Below are 24,329 nucleotides of genomic sequence, written 5' to 3'. Positions count from 1 at the left end.
TTTACCAGCCCGATCTGTACTTTCAATACGGACATAATCATCAATGTCATTGGAAATGTCATATTAGAATCAACACATAATTAAACATGAAATCAAACATGCCAAATTATTAAGAATAATAAATTATATTTGTGAAAATGTATTTGAATCTATTGTCGAAGATTAACTAGAATCTAGAAGGTTGAATCTTGAAGATTACCTTAAATATTGAGATCTTGAAGATTACCTTAGGATTGAGATTCTCGAAGAAAGGTTTATCTCGAGTATATACCCTATTTATATAGTTGATTTAAGAATTAATTATTATATGTATTTATAACTCTGTAATTCATTAAATTATAAATACAACTTTAATAGTATCCACACTTTTATTTTCATGATATTTCTAATACTTTAGGACTTTTACAACATATTGGTCACTTAATTTTGTGTCATACTTTATAATAACAATATATATTAAAAATATGTGTCCATAATTATGGATTTTAATGTAATAATCTCCTACTTGGGCAACATATATTTCTGGATAAATGTATGACCATATGAGTTTAAAATTTACTATCATACAATAGATATTCCATAATAATCTCGTTCGTCAATTATATCTATATATGATCAAAGTGACTTTTTTCATATCAATTATGACTAGACCTATCAATGATCACGTATACAAATACAGTCAAATGCCATAGACTAATCATGGAGCATAACATGTAATTACATGCAATGTGGGTCTCACATGTTTATTTTTAACTGGTCCTATTTAAATATAAGTGGAGTCAATCTCTAAACAATAAAAGAAATTAAATAAAATGAATATTTTATCTCTAATCAGAAAAAAACCAAATACATAAATGTCTCAAAACAAACATAAGCAAACAAAACTCTCACTCAAACAAGGATACCATCAACTTATAACATTCATATGAGCAGTGTGCTCATGAAAGACCTTTAGTGTTATAATTTTTGTGAACGGATCTGCTATCATAGAGTTTATCTTGATGTGTTTTATGGATATTTATCATTTGTACTATCTCTTTCATAATTAGGAATTTTATGTTAATATGCATTGGCTTCAACGAGCTGCTATTATTGTTAAAATATAGAACTGCTAGCTTATTGTCACAAAATAATTTAAGTGGTCTTTCTACTTTATCCAAAATAAATAGTCCAATGAAAAAGTTAAACAACCATATTTCATGGTTTAATGTTTCATATCATGCTTCAATCTATGTTGCTATAGTGGATGAAGCTACAATTGTTCATTTGATATTTTTCCGATATATAGCTCCTCCAACTAACATATAAATATAACATGAAGTAGATTTCTTGCTATCTTTGCACCTAGAGAAATTAAAATCAATCAATTTCTAAATGATCTGATCTCCTATAAATGAGCATGTAATCTTTTATTCTCCGAAGATAGTTCAAACTATTTTGGTTGTTATCCAATTATTCCAGAGTTGTTTGAGTATCTGTTTAATATCCCTACAATGTATGTAATATCCGGACAAATACATACTTGAGTATATATCAGACTTCGAACAACTGATGTGTATAGATTCTTTTATTTTTTTCCCCTGAATTTTAAGGTCAGTTTTAAGGTATTAGGCAAGATTAAATTTGTCTCCTTTGGTAACAGGAGTGTCAATTGGTTTAATATTTTGCATGTCAAACTTTTTGAGTACTTTATTGATGTAGTTCTTTTGCGACCATCCAAGAATCATGATATATATCCCGATGTATCTAGATTTTTTTATTAATCGATGTATCTAGATTACTAAGACAAAATAGGCATCCCCAAGATCTTTCATTTCAAAATACCTAGATAAAAGTCTCTTGGTTTCATACAATAAAACTACATCATTTAAAGCAAGAAAAATGTCATCGACATATAGAATCATAAATATATACTTGCTTCCACTGGACTTGTGATACACAGGATCATGAACAATATTCATCTCAAAACCGAACAAGATAACATACTTAATGAAACTTGTGGTACCATTGACGAGAAGCTTGCTTGAGCCCATATATGTATTTAGTTAATTTGCAAACTATATTAATATTCATGATTTCGATGTTGATGCAGATCATATTTTAAGGGTTGATCTATTGTATCCAGCCAAAATGATCGACGATGACTCCATATTTTGACAAATTTTCAAAGATTCAAGATTTTTTTGGACCGACACAATACGGTTTGGAAAAATAATTACCTATTCCCCATCTAAATTAGGGACGGTCATAAGTCGAGTCGAATTAAGTTTTAACTGATCCGAACTCGGCCTAAGAAGTATATCCCTCCACTCGACACTTGACACGACTCAAGTTTAGGAAGATTTAACTTAACTTGAATTTTAAAGTTAAAACTTGCATCTAACTTGATCCGACTAGAAACAAATACAAAAAGAAATCTTATTTTTATTCTGTAAAATAGATAGTTAATAAAAAAATAGAGAAACACTACAACAATTATTGAAAATATATATAGTATAATTATATTATTATCTCGACTTCGTTTAGAAAATTTTCACCCTAAAATCAAATTTAACTCTGCCCAATTTTATCATTCACACAATCCAACCGACCCGAATTTGAATTTAGGGAAAAAACATGATCCTATATGTTTTGGTCAAATTGAAAGAATAAAATGGCCATTACTTATCTAAACCCACTGAGTTAATAATAGATTAATGGGAAAACTACACGTTTAGGACTCAATCTGTCACTTTTATTTTGTTTTGGTCACTAAATTATTTTTTATTTCATAATCATACATAATGTTACATTTTAGTTTCATTTTGATCATTCACCGTTAAAAAATTAATAGAACTGTTGACATGATTTTTTTTTTTATTTTTCAATGATGAAATCTCATTACCATATTCAACATCACTGTTAATTTTTAACAGCAAATAACCAAAATAAAACGAAAACTAAACGTTAGATATGATTTTGAAAAAAAGTAATTAAGTGACCAAAACAGAACAAAATTGATAACTGAAATATTAAACGTGTAGTCTACCCTAGATTAATCTATGATAATTTTATATCATTAAATATACTCGAACACATATTCTCTTCGATATTAGAATCGATCATTAAATTAATATTTATATAAACAAAAAGATTGTGTCAAAACCAGATTTTGATTCAGTTTTTTCTTTTCTTGTTCGACAACTAATTATGAAAGGGATAATTTCACTTAAACCATGTTTATACTATTTTCAAACCCTTTTATTTAACTTTTCTTTTTAGAATTTTATTTAACTTTTTTGTTAGTGATATTTTGTGGAAACTGATTTGATTGATATATATATTCTTAATCTAGCACGAACCAAATAATATTGGTGATAAAAGAATTATAGTTATTTCTTGAGGTCCCGAATTCGAACATCATGAATGTCAAGGGTGTAAGCGTTCAATGTCAAATAGTTGAAATTATTTTTAAACAGATACTACCTTATACTTATCCCAGATTAATCTAAAAAAAATCTTAAGCTATAATATCCAATTAGAAAGAAAAAATATACGATTTTTCCAAATAGGTGCTTCAATCTAATATCACAATAATATTTTTTTCTTATAAATCTAGGACGAATACAAAGTAGTATCTATTCAAAAACTCTCAACCCTTTGACAATGAACACTCATACTCTTAACATACATAATACTCAAATCATATCAAACGTTTAGTTAAGATTTCATAGCCTTTGACTGTAATATTTTGATTCAATGCATAAAATATGAATAGTTGTTTTAGGTATTCTGGTGTAACACAATATGATTACTATAAAGATAAACTACACATTTAATATTTAAACTATTACTTCTATTCCGTCTTGATACTTAAACTTTATTTTTTTTAAATCATACCTAATGTTTAATTTATGCTTTATTTTGGTATCCCACTATTAAAAACTTAACGATGATGTTGACGTGTTATTATAAGGTAATGCCACCGCATCATTTAACGACAAGTATGAAATCGAAACTTAAATTGAATGTTAGGTATGGTTTAAATGAAAGTTTGGATACCAGAACGAAAAACATAATAGTTTAAGTACTAAACATGTAGTTTACCCTTACTATAATAAGTATATTAATTAATCTTAAAAAATAATCCAATTAAACACGTAAAAGGTTGAAGCATTTGTAACGGAAAAACATGTCTTCTTTCTTCCTTCTTTTTTTTCATTTTCTTTCTTCTCCCTATTGAAAGGGAGAGGAGAAAACGAAAAAAAAAATCTTCTTTGATTATAGAAAATAATAATAGAAACCCTGATTATTACCAAATAAAAACATTAAATCCCCATTGTCTTTTCATCATTCCTCTTCCCTCTTTTTCACTAGCCATTGTACAAAGTTTTCATTTTTTTATATTTATGATCATTGTGATTGTTTATGATTATTGTTCAATGATCATTGATAATTGTATATTCTGGAAATTTTTGAGATCCAAGGGTGTATTAAAAATACCTTCTTCTTCTTTTGATGAAATTATTTGCCATTGGATCACATTGTAGAAGGTTTCTGGAGGTGGCTTAAATTGGTGAAAGCTCCATATTTGATGTTATTTTGCAGAAGCCAAAACAATTATTAGAACCTATATGGAATAAGGAGAAAAGGAAATGGGATCTTATATATTGTTATAAGTTATAACAATTGGATGGTTGGAGAAGAAGATTAAGGTATGAGGGAATTGAGAGTCGTTTCAGTTTTTCTATATGGGAAGTGTATGTTCAAGTTGTTGTGGTTCCACTCCACTTGAAGAGGAAAACAAGAAAAATGAAAACGAAGGTGAAATGGTTGAAAATAAAGAAGGCGAAGGGGAAGCAGAAGCAGAAACTGTCGCTGATACTGTCGGTGCTGGCGACGGTGAGGATATGGTCCAAAAGGACCCCTCTGAAGAGATGAAGATTGATAAGGAAGAGAAAGGATCCAGAGAAGAAATCCCAACCCAAATCCAAACATAAAAATCAAAGTTAACCCAAAGACAACAATCAATGTCTACAAGAGGCAACAATCGTCGGTTTCGATGTCGATGCAGAGGCAATAATCCAAGGCTACACAAAGGATACAATCCAAGGATCAACCTCTAAGACTTGAATCCAAACCATCACAGATTGCAATGGCGGCGGTGGCGGCCGTTGTGTCGGGGAAAAAGGAAAAGCCTAAAGGTGATGTCGGGGAAAAAGGAAGAGCCTAAGGGTAATATCGGGAAACCTCAAAAGGCTCATAATATGAAGAGGCAGGCATGTGCAGGGCTGAAGGTGGAGTCTGTATTACAAACCAAGAGAGGTAACTTGAAAGAATATTATAACTTAGGGAAGAAGTTAGGGCATGGCCAGTTTGGTATAACTTTTCTTTGTGTGGAGAAAGGTACCGGTAAGGAGTATGCTTGTAAGTCTATTACCAAAAGGAAACTTGTCAACTCCGGAAGATGTATCACCTGGCTGGCCACCCTAATGTTGTCACCATCAAATAGGCTTATGAGGATTCCGTGGCAGTTCATGTCGTCATGGAGCTATGTTCTTGGGGAGAACTCTTATATAAAATCATACAGAGGGGGCATTATTCTGAAAGAAATGTGGCTGGTCTAGCAAGAACTATAGTTGGTGTTGTGGAAGCCTGTCACTCCATGGGAGTAATGCATAGGGATCTCAAGCCTGAAAACTTCCTTTTTATTAATGTACAAGAGGATTCACCCCTCTAAGCCATTGATTTCGGATTATCAATATTCTTCAAACCTGGTATGTTCAAAATACTTTTATCTTGTGGTGCTTGATTTTGGTGTTGTTTTCCTAATGAAGGTGCTAAAAATTTCAGGGGATACCTTAAGTGATGTGGTTGGAAGCCCATACTACATCGCACCTGAGGTATTGCAGAAGCGTTATGGTCCGGAAGCAGATGTGTGGAGTGCTGGGGTGATCGTTTACATTCTCTTAAGTGGTGTTCCTCCTTTCTGGGGTGGTAAGAACATTTTGAACTTGGCACTTTGAGCCTTTTCATTTAACAATTGGTCTGTTTCTGTCTTTTTTCTTTGTTCTTTTTATATACACAAACCGAATAAGAGATATTTGAAGAGTTTTTGCATGGTGAACTTGACTTCACATCTGATCCTTGGCCTAACATCTCTGAAAGAGTAAAATATTAAGAAAATGCTTGTGAGGGACCCGAAAAAGCGGATAACCGCTCATGAAGTACTACGTAAGTCTATTTTACTATTCTAGCTAGGATGATGATGAGTACTAGAGAACTTGGATGTTGATAACATGGTTGTGGCTTGTTTTAATTCTCAGTTGATGTTCATTTTTTTACCTTCTCCATGTACTTTGTTGCTTATCAATACCTTTAGGATCATCTAGCAGGCCTTAAGTTCCATGGCAGAGTTGTTATCAAGGATTAAAATTTTTACAGCTGGTGTTTCGTTATGCAATTTCAAGAACTTGCTGGTTTTATATATTTTGGTTCCTTGCAGGACACGCTTGGGTACAGGTCAACGGGGTGGCTCCGGACAAGCCACTCGATTCTGTGGTCTTGAGCCGTTTGAAGCAATTTTCGACAATGAACAAGCTAAAGTAAATGGTCTTGAAGGTAAGTATTTGCACTGAGACAACATTGGCATATAAAACTTCTGATAAAAGACCATTAGCTAAAATGGCTTCCCCTTGTTGTTTTATTTTTCAGGTGATTGCCTAGAGACTTTTCGAAGAAGAAATAGCTGGGTTGAAGGAAATGTTCAAGATGATAGACGCAGATAAATGTGGTCAAATCATATATCAACAACAACAACAACAAAACCCTATTCTAATATGCAATAGGTTAAGAGAGAGGTAGGGTAGTAGGCCGCCCCCAACGCCAGGATTGAGAGCAGCTTCTGTGGAAGACCTCTGGTAGTAAGAAAATTAAAAATAAAGATAAAATGCAATGCAAGTATAAATACATAAATAAATACATAGTTGAACAGTCTTCATATGCAGTCTTCATATGCGCGTCTATAATGGGAAGTAATCCCTACAAATAAATCCATGCGTAAAAATCTTTGCATATAGATAGAAACGTAAGACCTGACTAAATTTAAAAAGAGGAAACCTGAAGAGAATGATACACAGAAGTCAACGATAGCAAGTTAGGAGAAGGAATACAGTCAAATGGGTTAAAACCTAAACTAAGGCAACAATACTCCGATACCCTAGTTCTAAGCCTACATAAATTCTAATGACAGAAACGTATATAAAGTAGAAGTCATGGAAATTATTAAAAAGACATTAAAATGAAGACAGAGATGTTACACCCTATGTCTGTGACCCGCACTACTCGCCTACCCTGGTCTTAAGTCTCCATACTTTCCTATCAGAGGTCATGTCCTCGGTAAGGGCTAAATCCTTCAAATCAGATCTCAAGTAGTCTTCCCACTTCTGCCTTGATCATCCTCTCCTTCTGGCACCGTTGACTGTAATCGACTCTACCCTCCTGACCGCATCCGATGGTTTTCGCCTAAGGACATGCCCAAACCACCATAGTCTTCCCTCCCTCAATTTTTTGGATACAGGCTCAACCACCAAGGACATCCTAATAGTTGAGTTTGGTGTCATGTCTCGCAGAGTCCTACCACATGCCCATTGAAGCATTCTCATTTCTGAGGCCTCCATCCTCCTTACGTGATCCTTATTGATTGCCCAACATTCTGATCCATACAGCAGCGTTGGTCTTATTTCCATTCTATAAAATTTTCCTTAAGTTTTAGAGGCACATTCTTGTCACACAAAACTCCAGTAGCAGCCCTCCACTTTTTCCATCCTGCCTTTATACGGTGTGTAACGTCATCATCTACACCCCCATCTTTATGTATCATAGACCCTAGGTACTTGAAACATTCATTTGAGGGGATAACGTGTCCATCTATGTATACTTCTACATCCTCATCGTTTTGGTTCCCACTGAAGTTTGAACATAAATACTCGGTTTTTCAATATTAATCCTTAGACATTTTTCTTCCAAAGCAGTTTTCCAGGCAGTCAGACTACTATTTAGCTCAGTTTTTGTTTCAGCAACTAGGACATTGTCGTCAACGAAAAGCATACACCATGGAACACCGTCTAGTGTTGCACAATAGATGTCTTCTAGATCGTATCGCGGGTGACGCTATCATACGTCTTCTCAAGGTTAATGAACGCCATGTGAAGATCTCTATTTTTTCCCTATATTTCTCCATAAGTCGTCGAAGTAGATGAATCACCTCCATAGTAGACTTGCATGGCATAAAGCCAAATTGGTTTTTCGAAACCCTAGTAACCTGGCTCAACCTAGCCTCTATCACCCTTTCCCATAGCTTCATGGTATGACTGAGTAGTTTAATACCTCTGTAGTTGCCACAACATTGTGGATCTCCTTTATTCTTATAGATTGGTATCACCATAGACTCTCTTCACTCCTCTGGAATCTTGGCAATCTCTAAAATAATATTAAAGATGTTGGTCAACCACTTAACTCCCTCTTCCCCTAGGGCCAACCACATAGTGATAGGAATTTGATCTGGACCGATATATTTATCCCTCACCATCTTTCTTAGAGCCATTTTGACTTCCTCAAACTCAATCCTACTTGTAGGGCAGTCATTGGTCGTAGTATGATGGTTAGCTAACCCATCAACAGTACTATCTCTACCAGGAGAGGTACCCTCATTAAATAAGCCAAAGAAGTAACTACCCCCAAACCCTCTTAATATCATGATCTTTCACTAAAAGAACACCATTGTTGTCCTTAATAAACCTAATGCTACCTAGATCATTTTTCCTATTTTCCCTGGATTTTGCAAGCCTGAAGATGCCCTTTTATCCTTCTTGGTGTCTAATCTTTTGTACATTTCCTCATATGCCTTATCCTTTACTTTAGTCACTGTTTTCTTGGCTTCCCGCTTTGCCTCCTTGTATCTTTGTATAGCTCTCGATCTTTCTTCGTCGTCATTGTATTGTAGAAACTCCTTGAAGCAAGTTTGCTTTGTCTTCACCTTAGTTTGGACTTCGTCGTTCCACCACCATGATTCTTTATGCTCCTTTTGTAATATCCCAAAATCTGGGCTTGTGACTAAAATAGAAATTATGAAACTTTGGGGTCTGATTTTGAAATATTTTAAAAGTTCAGGAACTAAATTGGAACATTTAGAGGATGATTGTTAGTAATTATTAAATTAAGTAAAGGGTAAAATGGTAATTTGGCAAGGAAATATTTTTAGTTTTTTTCCTTTTTAAGGGAGTAACCCACATGGATGAAAGGAAGAAATATCCCATCTTCCAGAGTCATCTTTTTCTCCTTTCTTCTTAATACGTGGGAGCTCAAGGCAAAGGTGAGAGTTTTTATTAGTTGATTTTCAGTTGAATTTTAAGTTTGGTTTTGATTATCAAGTGACTCTTAAGCTTAAGAAAATCTTAAATTATCATAAAACAATTAGAGGAAAGGTATAGAAATGATTAAAGGAAGGAAGTGAATAAATGAAATCTTGGTTGAAAGACACTTATTAGATTTCCATACCAAATTTGACTTGTCAAAGGTCTAATTAAGAAGTTAGAAGCAATAGAAATGAATTTGAAACATGTTGAAAATTTAGTGTAATTCTTGAATTACATATGGAGGATAGGATTTTGAGGTTAAAGAGGTGATTAATGAATAGAAATGAGTTTGAATATGTGTATGTGAGTTAAGAATATAAAAGGAAATGAAATATGAAGAGTTGAGCTAAAAAGAAAGTGAATTTCGTGCTCTAACTGGAATTTCTGGGTTGTGTACATCGATGCACATTCAATGTGTACCGATACACTCTCAAACAAATAAACATCAAATGCAATTAGTGCATCGATGCACCCTCTTAAGATAAAACATCGAATGTGAATTGTGTACCGATGCATAGATAGTGCATCGATGCACTCGTTAAGGGATGCATCGATACACTATAAAGTGCATCGACATATACCTTCTTTAAGAGATGAAATTACCTTTCTCTTAGTGTTAAAAGTGATAGTTTAAAATATATCAATTACTATACTGATATGTATCAATATATTGCTATATAGATTTATAGCGTAATATTGTTCTGGAACAATCGAGGGATTAGGATCAAATCAAAGCAAGCAAGGCTAAGGTGAGTGCATAATATAGATATAATGTAATGGAAATAACACTTGTGATAAGTCTATTTCCGAGATAAATGTCATAGTATAATAGTATAAACATGCATATATTATAGTTTGGATTAAATGTGTGTAAGTTATATATGTTTACATATGATTCACCACATGTTATATGACTCATATGAATGTACTCAAATGCTTGTGTGGTAGAGTATGAGATGGATGATTATATGCATATGTGTTTATATGTTATACTGAATGTTACATGATATAGATATATATATAAATTTATGAACTTATATGACTATGAAATGTGAATGTGATATGTGGATATAGAGAAGACTGAGTGATATGATCTACGTTATCAAATTTAATACGTGATTACATGCACTTGTATTACATGTTATATGATATGAGATAGAGTTTTACACATACATGTGGTATGTGACAGAAGAAAAGAAATATGTGATTATAAGATCAATGATTACACGTACATGGGATACATTTCAGAATAGAATATATATGTGTTTATAAGAGAAATGATATGAATAAGCGATGGTATTATGTGAACTGTTATAAATGATAATGCCCATGTTATGTGGTTTGAGAGCTAGGGGTATAGTTGGCATGCCAAGAGTCGAGGGTTTACCTTTGTCTTTCGGGATATATGGACAGTTTACCTATGTTTTACGAGATATATGGATAGTTTACGTAGTTTCTTCGAGACCTATGGACAGTTATCGAGGTTCTTTATGACCTCTGGATAGGTCCTTCGGGACATTTATACGAGTTGTGGTGACAGTATAGTGGCGCACAACCTCGATGTACTCAAATACCTTAAGTTCTCAGTAATGTACATGGGCATATAAAAGATATGAAAAGAGTTTGTATGATTGTATTTTATCATGTTACCATTGCTTGTATTGAATCACGTATGCACAAGGATTAATAAGGAGATTAATAATGATTTATGCATATTTATTTATTTATTTATATGTAATTTGAGATGATTTTGTTTGAGATAATGAAATGAGTTTGGATAATATGATAGAATATAGTATGTCTATATTGTTACATGTTATAAGTGTATTATATATTTTATGATGCCTCACTAAGTCTGTGACTTAGCGTGTAAGTGATTTACACGTAGGTACCAAGAATCGGGAAGAACAGAAATAGGAGTGGCAAGAACAGCAGCACTGTTAGAAGATTAGATCAGAAGGAACTAATAAAGTATGTATTTTGATGGTGTATAGTGTGCATGTAAGAAAAGTGTTAGTTACAAATACTCCGATCATTTTTGTATTGTTTTGGTTAACTTGTGTAAAGTAACAATGTTATTTTAATGAAAGTTTTAAATTTCCTTGATTTTCGTCAAGAATCAAAGTTTGAAAAGTCAATGTGACACCTTAGACTCGTATCCAGGTCGGGTACGGGTTGAGGGTGTTACATTTAATTGTATCAGAGCCACGGTTTAGTCGATTCTCGGCATAAACCAAAGTCTAGAGTGTCTCATAAGGTATACATGCCAACAAAATAGTGAAAACTTCTGATCTGATATAATAGTAAGTATGTTGTTTTACTGATAGAATGATAGGGGTATGTTTTTATAGATGTTCAGACATGATAGTTCTCGAAGTCAAGCGGGAGATGATCGGCCCGCTGAAAGTAGTAATTCACCTGCCTTGGCCCAGCAAGGTGAAGAACATGCACCTTCTGGAGTGCCTGTAGCTGATCAAGATGTGTTCTTTAGAACGTTAGATGCAGTGTTGACGCGTTTCCAACCTCCTGCTACTTCAACTCCAAGAATGAATATTACAAAGGAGTTGAAGGGTTTAGGAGCTCCAGTGTTTAAAGGTGAAGCCGAAGACCTGTTATTGCGGACCATTGGCTTAATGATGTAAAAATTATGTTAGAAGGACTCCACTGTTATGATGTGGAGAAACTGAACAAAGTGATCTCCTTGCTTCGTGGGCAAGCGAGAATTTGGTGGACAAATGTCACTTTGAGAATGACCAGTGATCAAGTGACATGGTCTCTGTTCTTAGAAGAGTTTAAGCACAAGTATATATGAGACCAGTTTATCAGGCAAATGAAGCAAGAATTCTTGAATCTGAAACAGATGAATCGCACAGTGTATGAGTACGAGTGCGAGTTTAATAAATTAAGTCATTTTGCGGCTGAGTTGATCCCAATAGAGAATAATGCTTGTGAGTGGTTTGTAGAGGGCTTGCGCCCGAGGTTGAAAGAAATGTTAATAGTGCTGAACTTGTCCTCATTTCAAGAAATAGTAAATTATGCTAAAGCTCTAGAGAGATCTCTGAATGAAAGGTTTGGGGATCAAAGAACCCAACCCTTTAAAAGAATCGAGGCTTCATCGAGTTCTGCACCACCCAAGAGAGGTAGAGATTCTGGTTTTCAGTCTCATGCAAGGTCTAGATCGATGATATCCTCCATTAGAGAATCAAATCAGATGAGAAATAGACAGACCCAATCAGTAGGGTCTGGTGATGGAAGAGCACAACAGAGACATTGTCAGACTTGTAGAAGATATCACGGTAGGACGTGTAGAGTTAAATCTGGATCTTTTTTCTGATGTGGGGAAACAGGACATTTCATGAGAGATTATCCATTCGGGACAGAAGAGCATGCACAGTTGGAGCGATCTACTTCAATATCTCAAAGAGGAAGGGAGAAAGAGGCAGAAGTCAACCTGAATTCTCTACTCAACAGGAAATACGTTCCACTGCTCGAATGTATAATATTAATACCAATGAAAATTTTGATGATCCAGAGATAATAGCAGGTATTTTTCTATTGTACAGTAAATGCGTTATGATATTGGTTGATCTGAGTTTCATATATATATATATATGAGTAGTGAATGGGTGAGAGAATTAAGAATTTAGATAGAATTCATTTGTAGTAATATTAAAGTGACAAATTTAGTAAGGCACAGTGCTCAAGTAAACCAGATATGTTGGAGGTGTTCCATTCAGATTTAGGGAGTTGAATTCTCTATTAACCTAATGGAGTTATTCTTCAAGAGATTGAATTAATATTGGAGATGGACTAGTTATATAGTTAGTATGCAAATGATGATTGTAAATTAGGAAGAGCTACAACTAATCAGCTTAAACAGATTGGAAATGTCAGTGTGGGAGGATATATATTATGAGGAAAAATATTAAAAGAGGAAGTGATAGGAATATATTTTGAAAGAGTTTGGGAAATATATATATATATATATATATATCCGTGATTAGTATATAAGACAAAGATAAATGAAATGTTTGAATTTGAATCAAGAAATTATATTAGGGACAATAAAAAGGAAGGTTTAATAAGTTAAGTAAATAAATTATGAGTTATTTTGAATATAAAGAACATATATGTGGATGATTTTACGAAGGTTTATGTTTTGCTTTAGAGAATTGGGTTGAATAAAAAAGTAATGTGAGAGTGAATGTATTAAAGTTAAAGGATTTATATGTTTGATGGAAGTCAAAGATTTAACAGAAAAGTTTGAGATGAAAAAGGGATAAATATATTTTGATTGAATAAGAATTTTACAATGAATAAGGTTGTTCAAGTAGTGTTAAATATCTAAATTATGGAAATACAACGTGGAATGTTATTTAAAGATAAATATAAGTGATATGAAAGGATTATGGAAGCATAAGGAAAAAGATATGATCTATGAGACAAGAAGAGGGTGATTTATGAAGAATTAAATAGATATAGAGGAATTAATTGGAAAAGAGTGTAAAGTGTGAATTATAAGTTTGATATAGAAGTAAGAAAAATGTGCAAGGTGATGCGAAAAGATTATTTGATTCCGTAAAGCATATGTTTAATTACATTTAGAAAAGATTTAAAGTTGTGTGCTTAGTCAAATGTTGATGGAATAAGAATTTGGTTAATTATTATAAGGTAGTTAGAGATGAATTTATGATGTTGAGTGATGAAATGGATGTTACTATTTATGTGATGAGTGACATTATATGGATTTTAGAAAGGTCAAAGGAAAATGCATAATCGAATGAGAGAAAATACATAAATGGATTGAGGTTATGGGTTATTGTGTATATAATAACTGACAGTAGATAAATGTATAAAGGAAAAAGGTAGTTGAAGAAATAAATGAAGGAAAGATTAAGTAAAGAAGGTATCATTAGAACATTAGAATATATGTTCTTATTGATATGTTTAGTGAAAATTCGAGGATAAATTTTCTTTAAAGTAGGGGAGATTTATAATATCCCAAAATCTAGGCTAGTGACTAAAATAGAAAATTTGAAACTTTGGGGTCTGATTTTGAAATATTTAAAAGTTTAGGAACTAAATTGGAACATTTATAGGATGATTGTTGGTAATTATTAAATTAAGTAAAGGGTAAAATGGTAATTTGGCAAGGAAAGATTTTTATTTTTTTTCTTTTTTAAGGGAGTAACCCACTTTGATGAAAGGAAGAAATATCCCATCTTCCAGAGTCCTCTTTTTCTCCTTTCTTCTTCATACGTGGGAGCTCAAGGCAAAGGTGAGAGTTCTTATTAGTTGATTTTCAGTTGAATTTTAAGTTTGGTTTTGATTATCAAGTGGCTCTTAAGCTTAAGGAAAGCTTAAATTGTCCAAAAAACAATTAGAGGAAAGGTATAGAAAGAATTAAAGGAAGGAAGTGAATAAATGAAATCTTGGTTGAAAGACATTTATTAGATTTTCAGACCAAATTTGACTTGTCAAGGGTCTAATTAAGAAGTTAAAAGCAATAGAATTGAATTTGGAACATGTTGAAATTTTAGTGTAATTCTTGAATTACATATGGAGGATAGGATTTTGAGGTTAAAGAGGTGATTAATGAATAGAAATGAGTTTGAATATGTGTGTGTGAGTTAAGAATATAAAAGGGAATGAAATATGAAGAGTTGAGCTAAAAAGAAAGTGAATTTCGTGCTTTAACTAGAATTTTTGGGTTGTGTGCATCGATGCACATTCAATGTGTGTCGATGCACTCTCAAACAAATAAACATCGAATGCAATTAGTGCATCGATGCATAAAGAGTGCATCGATGCACCCTCTTAAGATAAAAACATAGAATGTGAATTGTGTACCGATGCATAAATAGTGCATCGATGCACTCGTTAAGGGATGCATCGATACACTAAAGAGTGCATCGATACATACCGTCATTAAGAGATGAAATAACCTTTCTTTTAGTGTAAAAAGTGATAGTTTAAAATATATCAATTAGTATACTGATATGTATCAATTTATTGCTATATAGATTTAGAGCATAATATTGTTCCGGAACAATCGAGGGATTATGATCAAATCAAAGCAAGCAAGGCTAAGGTGAGTGCATAATATAGATATAAGGTAATGGAAATAAGACTTGCGATAAGTCTATTTCCGAGATAAATGTCATAGTATAATAGTATGAACATGCATGAACATGCATATATTATAGTTTGGATTAAATGTGTGTAAGTTATATATGTTTACATATGATTCACCACATGTTATATGACTCATATGAATGTACTCAAATGCTTGTGTGGTAGAGTATGAGATGGATGATTATATGCATATGTGTTTATATGTTATAGTGAATGTTACATGATATAGATATATATATATAAATTTATGAACTTATATGACTATGAAATATGAATGTGATATGTGGATATAGAGAAGACTGAGTGATATGATCTACGTTATCACATTTAGTACGTGATTACGTGCACTTGTATTACATGTTATATGATATGAGATAGAGTTTTACACATACATGTGGTACGTGACAAAAGAAAAGAAATATGTGATTATAAGATTAATGATTACACGTACATGGGATACGTGTAAGAAAAGAAGAGATATGTGTTTATAAGAGAAATGATATGAATTAGTGATGTTAATATGTGAACTGTTATAAATGATAATGCCCATGTTATGTGGTTTGAGAGCTAGGGGTATAGTTGGCATGCCAAGAGTCGAGGGTTTACCTATGTCTTTCGGGACATATGGACAGTTTACATATGTTCTATGGGATATATGGATAGTTTACCTAGTTTCTTCGGGACCTATGGACAGATTTTGAGGTTCTTTATGACCTCTGGATAGGTCCTTCGGGACATTTATACGAGCTGTGGTGATAGCATAGTGGTGCACAACCTCAATGTACTCAAATACCTTAAGTTCTCAGTAATGTACATGGGCCTATAAAAGATATAAAAAGAGTTTGTATAATTGTATTTTATCATGTTACCATTGCTTGTATTGAATCACGTATGCACAGGGATTAATAAGGAGATTAATAATGATCTATGCATATTTATTTATATGTAATTTGAGATGATTTTGTTTGAGATAATGAAATGAGTTTGGATAATATGATAGAATATAGTATGTCTATATTGTTACATGTTATAAGTGTATTATATATTTTATGATGCCTCACTAAGTCTGTGACTTAGCGTGTAAGTGATTTACACGTAGGTACCAAGAATCGGGGAAGAACAGAAATAGGAGTGGCAAGAACAACAACACTGCTAGAAGATCAGATCAGAAGTAACTGGTAAAGTATGTATTTTGATGTGTATAGTGTGTTGGCATGTAAGAAAAGTGTTAGTTACAAATGCTCCGATCATTTTTGTCTTGTTTTGGTTAACTTATGTAAAGTAAAAATGTTATTTTAATGAAAGTTTTAAATTTCCTTGATGTTCGTCAAGAGTCAAAGTTTGAAAAGTTAATGTGACACCTCAGACTCGTATCCGGGTCAGGTACGGGTTGAGGGTGTTACACTTTTACCTTCCATGTAGACAACCCAAGGGTGTTTTTTCCTACCTCTCTGATGGAATTTGCCATATTTTTCCATAACATATCTACATTATTTGAGTTTGTAGTTCCAAAACTTGTATTAGAGAAAACCTTACTCTTAAAGTCATCAACTGTCGCTCCATTTAAGTTCTTCCAAATGATCCTATGTGTACCAAGTTTATCCCTCCTATGAGTGCTCCGCCCGTGGCATACGCGGAACACCAAAACCAATAATCTGTGTTGTGATGCATATGCCTCTTCAGGGAACACCTTACAGGCAATTCAAGCCCATCGATCTTGATTTCAAACCAGGATGTAGTCAATTTGGGTACAATGTCCCCCGCTATGGAATGTAATCAAGTTCACATCTCTCTTGTTAAAGGAGTTAGTGACCATCATATCATGTGCAGTAGCAAATTCAAGCAATATACGACCCTCCTCGTTCCTACTACAAAAAATCGAAACCCCCATGAACACTTTCATCCCCGTCAGTTGCACTACCTATATGGCCATTGAAGTCTCCCCCTATGAAAACTCTTTGGTCCTCTAGAATGCTCCTAAGTACATCATCTAACTTATCCTAGAAGCAACGTTTCTCCCCTTCCCTAGGCCAACGTGTGGGGCGTACACTGAAAGGAGATTCACCACTTCCGCTTCTATAATAACCTTAATCATCATGATCCTATCCCGGTATCTACAAACTTCAACTACATTTTCCTTGAGCCTAGAGGATACAAAGATACCCACCCCAATTCTAGCGTTATCTACGCCTGAATACCACAACTTGTACCCATTACACTCTCTGGCACGAGCACCTTTCCACCTAGTCTCCTGAATACATGTAAAATCTATTTTCCTATTATTAAGTACATCGGTCAGCTCCAACAGCCTAGCATTTAATGTGCCTACATTCAACGAACAAACTCTAAGTCTAGTCTCATTGACACCACTCTATCGAGCCCTCCCCCTATACGCCCTATGAGATCTAAAAGAATGACATGACCTCAAGTAATCATTTATAGCCGAAGCTATGAGGAACTATGAAAAAGGAATCCAAAGAAGACAGAAGATGCACCAGTAAAACACTAGAAAATTGAGAGGTACTAAGAAGCCTAGTTGGTTACTTAATAGGATTTTAAGACAAATTTACACTATCTTACTTAACTTTAGGCCAACAGCTAGAAATTAAGTGGTAAAACCACAACAAAATTTATAAATCTTTATAACAGTTATATTCAATTTGAAATATCGAAAATGATATAAGATACTAGGAGTCTAGGACAATAAAAAAATACAGATCTAGTAAATCCTACTCAAAGCAAAGTAGAAAAATATAGATCCATTAGATCCTACTCAAAGCAAAACTACTTTTCAAGTAAATAACAAATTCTATGGATGTTTAAGACGTCATCAACTTAAAGCCTTACTCAAAACATGAACTTTTTTCAGTAAAATTTCTATAAATAATCCAAGCAAACCTCAGAATCTCAAGATCGTATAATTTTCAAGAAACAAAAATTTTACAGATTAGAAAGCAATTCAGTCAAGATTCAATAAAAGAAAACTAATTACACGCTGCTACTACAAACAACAGAGCTAAGTCTACGAACGAAAACCATGGAGCACATGATCCAGTGAAAGCAACAACGCCACACGCAAATTACAGATCATTAAACAAAAATAAAGAAACTTATTTTTCCCAAACAATGTTGTTAAAAGATGCCAAAGTTACTAGCAAAGAATGTTTGGTTTTACATTTCGTAGAAAACCCAAAATGCAGATCTGGTTGCTACACTAAGAAAACAAAAAAACAATGAAGAAGAAATAAATCTAACTCAGGAAACTCGACGTGTTTTCGGTTATAAAAATAAAAAAGGAACAATAGATGAAAAAGAAAGAAAGAACGAGGCAACAGAGCAGAAGATGTGGGGTTTATAAAGAAACTGAAAGTAAGGGCAAAGTTCAAAGCTTGGGTACAGTAGTAATCTACTGGAAATGGGGTTGGAAAATAAAACTCAATAACCAACCAAATCAGGAATGAACTCAACAAAACCAAAATAGAGAGGAAAGTGACACGATCTAACCAGATCAGGAGGAGAGAACATCACATGAAACAACAATTGCTAAATTTCTCAGATCGAACTACAATCAAAATAAATCGCACCTCAACCGAAACACACCAGAGAAAAATGAGCAGCTCAAAGAAACACCGAAAGCGCGCAACAAAAATATATAAAGATCAAAACCTGAGTGAGGAGGAAAAGATTGAGAAAGAGCAGAGAACTTCAATGTTGATCTTGATGATTCAGAACTCCATGCTCTAATGAAGGCTGTAAGATTCATTTTCAGTTATGAAAAGATCATCTAATTAACATCCTTTGACCCTTTTTTGCTCTGAAATCGTAGGCAGACGTTAATAACAGTGGTACAATCGAGTACGAAGAATTTGTAGCTGCAACATTGTATTTAAACAAGACCGAAAGGAAATATAATCTCATGGCCGCCTTCTTGTATTTCGAAAAAGATGGCAGCGGCTACATCACTAAAGATAAGCTTCAAAAAGCTTGTAAGGATTTCGGTATTGATCGGAGAGGTCGACACAGACAACATAAGTCTACATTTATATGCTTATATCAAATGTAAGATTTACATGTCCAAAAGCTGTGGGGTTGGACTAATTTTCTTGTGTATTTTTACAGGATGGTCGGATAAATTATAAAGAATTTGTGGCAATGATGCAGAAAGAGAACCCTGAATCTTGTAATAAGGGTATTTTTATAAGTGGAATTAAAGGCAATGCCACTTAGTTTGAGGCTCATCATTCCATTCATTTTGAGGCTCATCATTTCATTCATTCATCCATCAAGAGCTCCTTTTAAGGCCCACAATCTAATTGAGTTTCTTTAATGTCATTATTTGAAATAATCATTATTTACATTAATCAAGCAATTTCAGTGATTAAGAAATTGTTATTATTCCTTAAAGTATCAAATTCGAGCATCATGTATGTCAAGAAAAATAATCAATGGAAATAGGCAAACTATTTTGATTTTGAAGATGAGTTATTGATAGAGTTGTTACCATCCAGCAAAAGAATAATGATGGAATTGATTATATATATATATACACACACACACATATATATATATATATATAATCAATTCTGGCCAAATGAAAGCTCTTTATCAAACTTCTTCTCGGATTATTTAACCAACATGAATTTATCCATCCGCAAATGAAAATCACCTGACCTGAAATGTAAAGGCATTTTTCCATCAACATGCCATTTTCTGGAGAAACGAGATCCACAACATGAAAAAATAGAGAAAAAGGTTTTTAGCAGCGTTTTTTAGTCATATAGCGACGTTTTTAAGCGCTGCTTAAAAACCTTATGTCAAAAAAAAGCCACTAAAAGCTCCGTTAAAACCAACGCCACAAAAGGTAGCGGTGTTTGTCGTCTACAATCGTCGCTAAAGGTTCTGATTTTTAACGGTGTTGTTTCTATAAACGTCGCTAAAGGTTATTATATTTAGTGGCGTTATTGAAAAACGCCGCCATATATCTTTTCTTTTGTGGCGTTTGTAAAAAAACGCCGCTAAATGTTCTAACATATAGTGGCGTTTATTCCCAAAGACGAAGGTAAAGGTCATGACATATAGCGGCGTTTGTAAATGTAAAATGCCACTATTGACTATGTCTATAGTGGTGTTTTTTTTGTATAATCGCCGCAAAAGATCTAGAACTTTAGTGGCATTTTTTCTAAAATGTTTGTATTGGGAATCTATTTAGTGGCGTTTGTTATACAAACGCCGTTAATTCACACATATTTTGTTGATGGTGTTTTCTGCTCTTTTATTACCCAAATTTAAATTTTTAACCTGTAACATTATCCAATAAACATGACATCCATAACAACAAACTTGAAATCCATAACAATCAACTTGAAATCCATAATAATAAATCAAAGTTTACATTAACGTAAAATATAATGCAGTTCAACATTGTTAACTAGAATAAACAAAGCATACATCTAAAATAACACCTAAGATGGTGGATTCTGAGGTTGATTTTGTCGTATTATCTGTAACATAGCTTCAAGTCAATTTTCAAAGTCTTGACATTTTTGTTGATATGATGCTTCTCTCTCTGCTTCCCCCGCGCTTCATTTTCGACTTTCATTTGAGCAATTTTTTGATCCATTTCAACCAACTATTATTTTAAACGACTAACTTCTAATTGGGAAGACGGACTTTGTGATGACATGCACTGAGATGAACTGGATCCAAAATATTTGGTGGGAGTAATGAATGATCCTTGACAGCGAACCCGACCATATATTTCACGACCCAAAACTTCATTAATAACTTGATTTTCGATGTCATCCGCATTATTAATACTATGACTTGAAGTCGTAGCTTCATACTCTGCCCTTTTATCCCTCAATTTTTCCTAATAATCAATTCAATAATTATTTTAAATAAGAATGTCATATTATAGATATAAATATAACATAATTTAAATCTTGTGTCCAATAAATGTATCATAATTTCTACAGTTTCTTAAGTCATAGGAGTGACATCTTTTTTTGTATGTGTCATGTCGAAGAGTTTTATTCGTCCAAATTTACAACCAGACATATTTTCTTACAATGTAGAATAAAAATTAAGTCTTGCAAAAAAATTAATTAATAATATAATTAATTTTTGTTAGTTTGTGCTACCAAATGTAAATCACTATGCAAATAATCAATAATACCTCATCATTAGCTATACAAGCAAAGCTCTTCGATCCAGTTGTGTGAGTAAACCTTTGTTGTTTTCTGCTAGCAACACCAATATGCTCTCTGTCCTGCAATTTTAAATATGTACTTATAAAGTCAATATTATAATGACATTATATTAGTTTTGAAAAAATACAACATATATGTCATTTCTTTGAACTCCAAAACTTGACTGCATCTTCCCATTGCTACTTGAGCATTCCAAATGGGACAGTTTGCAATTTCTCTTTAATGCTGAGATCATTCTTGAAATATTTCTTTTTTTTAAAGAACTCTTGTGGTATCTCCATCTATTCCCTAACGCTTGCTTCAAATAATCGTCTGAAACCTCTAAGGAAAATTTCTCCTACAAATAACATAAGTGTTCAAAGAAAATGTAAATTACTATTGAACTGTTATGGATTATATATTATAATGACATTATCCAAAGCTTGATTTTTGTTACTATTTGGTATTTCACGCCATGACTCACAATTGATCAGTAAAATATTAGCATTACGTGCAACCATGCCTAAGTAACCGAATAGAAGACTTGCTTCTGGGCTAATAGGTTAACTAACATTGTTTCTTGAAACTTTCACACAGTGCCCAGGAGGAAGTTGGTATAATTCCTTCAACGTTGTACGTCCTCTAGTCTTGCATGTTCGACCATTTTCAACTATATAAGAAATAATTAAATGTAATTTTTCAAAATGAACTAGCAATTAAAGAAAGTGTCGAACATTACCTTCAATTTCTACAACTTTTTCAACAATAATCAGAACTTTCGAAGAGGCAACAACAGTCGATTCCTCATTATTTGTTTGTTCTTCCTCTTGAGAAGCTCGAACAATCCACAATTCACTTAATTTTCTCCTGGCATGATAACTGTAATAAACAAACAACAATTTTAGTGAAAATATTACTATTAATGAATATATTGAAGCACAACATGTTATAAGTTATAATATTATAAATTCATAAATTAAGATATAAAATCTTACTACATTCTTATGTCACATCAATTCTTATAAATTTCTTCATCCACGTCCTCCCGAACCCATTGAAATTGTGTAGTATTAGTGATAGTATAATCTAAGTTTTGAGCTACAAAAGGTAAAGCTTCTGATCTTGTTTCAATGTCATCTCTATTTCCATCCCTGATGTCTATCAAGTCTCTAGGTGTATTACAGAGCACAACATACCAACCCACATTCATTGGATCGTGACAGTAAAAAACATGTTTGACTTGAGAAGAAAATATGTCACACCCCATAAATTGCTATAATATAAAAAATAAATATAGAGCACTAAGAGTAAAATAATAGGGGCATGGGGTTTTAAACATTTATGTTGAAAACTTTTTGATATTTCGATATAACAAATTAAGTTAAATGAATTTTAAGATTTTCCAAAATGATTTTCTAAGTATATTCGATATAATTATTCGAATATCAAAACATTACTCCAAATATTTCAAAAATCATTTTTAATCCTTACTTAAGTGTAAAATTAAGTTTTAATCTTAAAACAATTTCAAAATAATCTTTCAAAGTATTTCGAACCATTTCAAAGTCAAAAATTCCAGATTGCTCAGAGGGAACTGATTCCCCCTGAATGGTTTGGCTCCGAGATTTCCAGAATGCTCGGAGGGAACCGATTCCCCCATAGGGGGTACCGATTCCCCCCTGTTCAACGGTCAAAATATTTGAATTTTACACTTAGGGAACCGATTCCCCATAGGGGGTACCGATTCCCCCCACGCTCCAAACTGTTTTATTAATTGTTTTCACACTAAAACGGCTATATGATCTTCACTAATCATCCCCAACGTTCAGAAGTGATTCAAGGTGTATTTAAACAAGTTCTGAAGCCCTTGATCAACAAGAAATCATAGAGAAACAAGAGAGAAAGCATCAAATACCAAGTTTGTGCAAATCAAGCCAATTTTCCTTTCAATATTCATTTTGCTTTCAAGAACACCATTTATGCTCATTTGTAATTATCTTTGAGTGTTCTTTTCTTGTTCTAGAATTGTGCAAACATCTTACCTTGTGAGGTTTTCTTGTAAGTTTGCAAATTTTTAATCTTCTCTTTGGGAAAAAGAGTGTTCTCAAGAGTTGGGGTATACTCTTGAGGGATTTGTAAGGTTATCTCTTTGGCCTCAAAAGAAAGAACAAATTAGTGAATTTGTTGGAAAATCCTTAGTGTGGATAGCTAAGGTAGTGGACGTAGACTTTGTTTGAGAAAGTCGAACCACTGTAAATCGCTGTGCAATTACTTTCAATTTTCTACAAAAGCTTCCACGAAATTTTTAATTGCCAATTCACCCCCCCTCTTGGCCGATTCCGTCGATCGATTAACTCAACAATTTAAAAAAATGTTGGTGGAAGATAATGGATTAATCACCATGGGATTTAAACATTAAAAAAATGTTAGTGGCAAACAATGGATGAATCACCATGCCATAATGTATTTTTTATTATTTAAAATATTAGAAGGTTGATTTTATTTTTAAATGTGGATGATTATCATGTTTGGCAGATTCATCTTCCCCGTGTGTTAAACTTATTTTCCTCATTTAAGTTAGCTTCTGCCCCTCCTCCTTTTTTCGGCCGGT

Source organism: Hibiscus syriacus, unplaced genomic scaffold (assembly GCF_006381635.1).
Source record: "Hibiscus syriacus cultivar Baekdansim isolate YM2019G1 unplaced genomic scaffold, ASM638163v2 tig00110183_pilon, whole genome shotgun sequence".
NCBI lineage: Eukaryota > Viridiplantae > Streptophyta > Magnoliopsida > Malvales > Malvaceae > Hibiscus > Hibiscus syriacus.
This window is presented reverse-complemented; position numbering follows the sequence as displayed.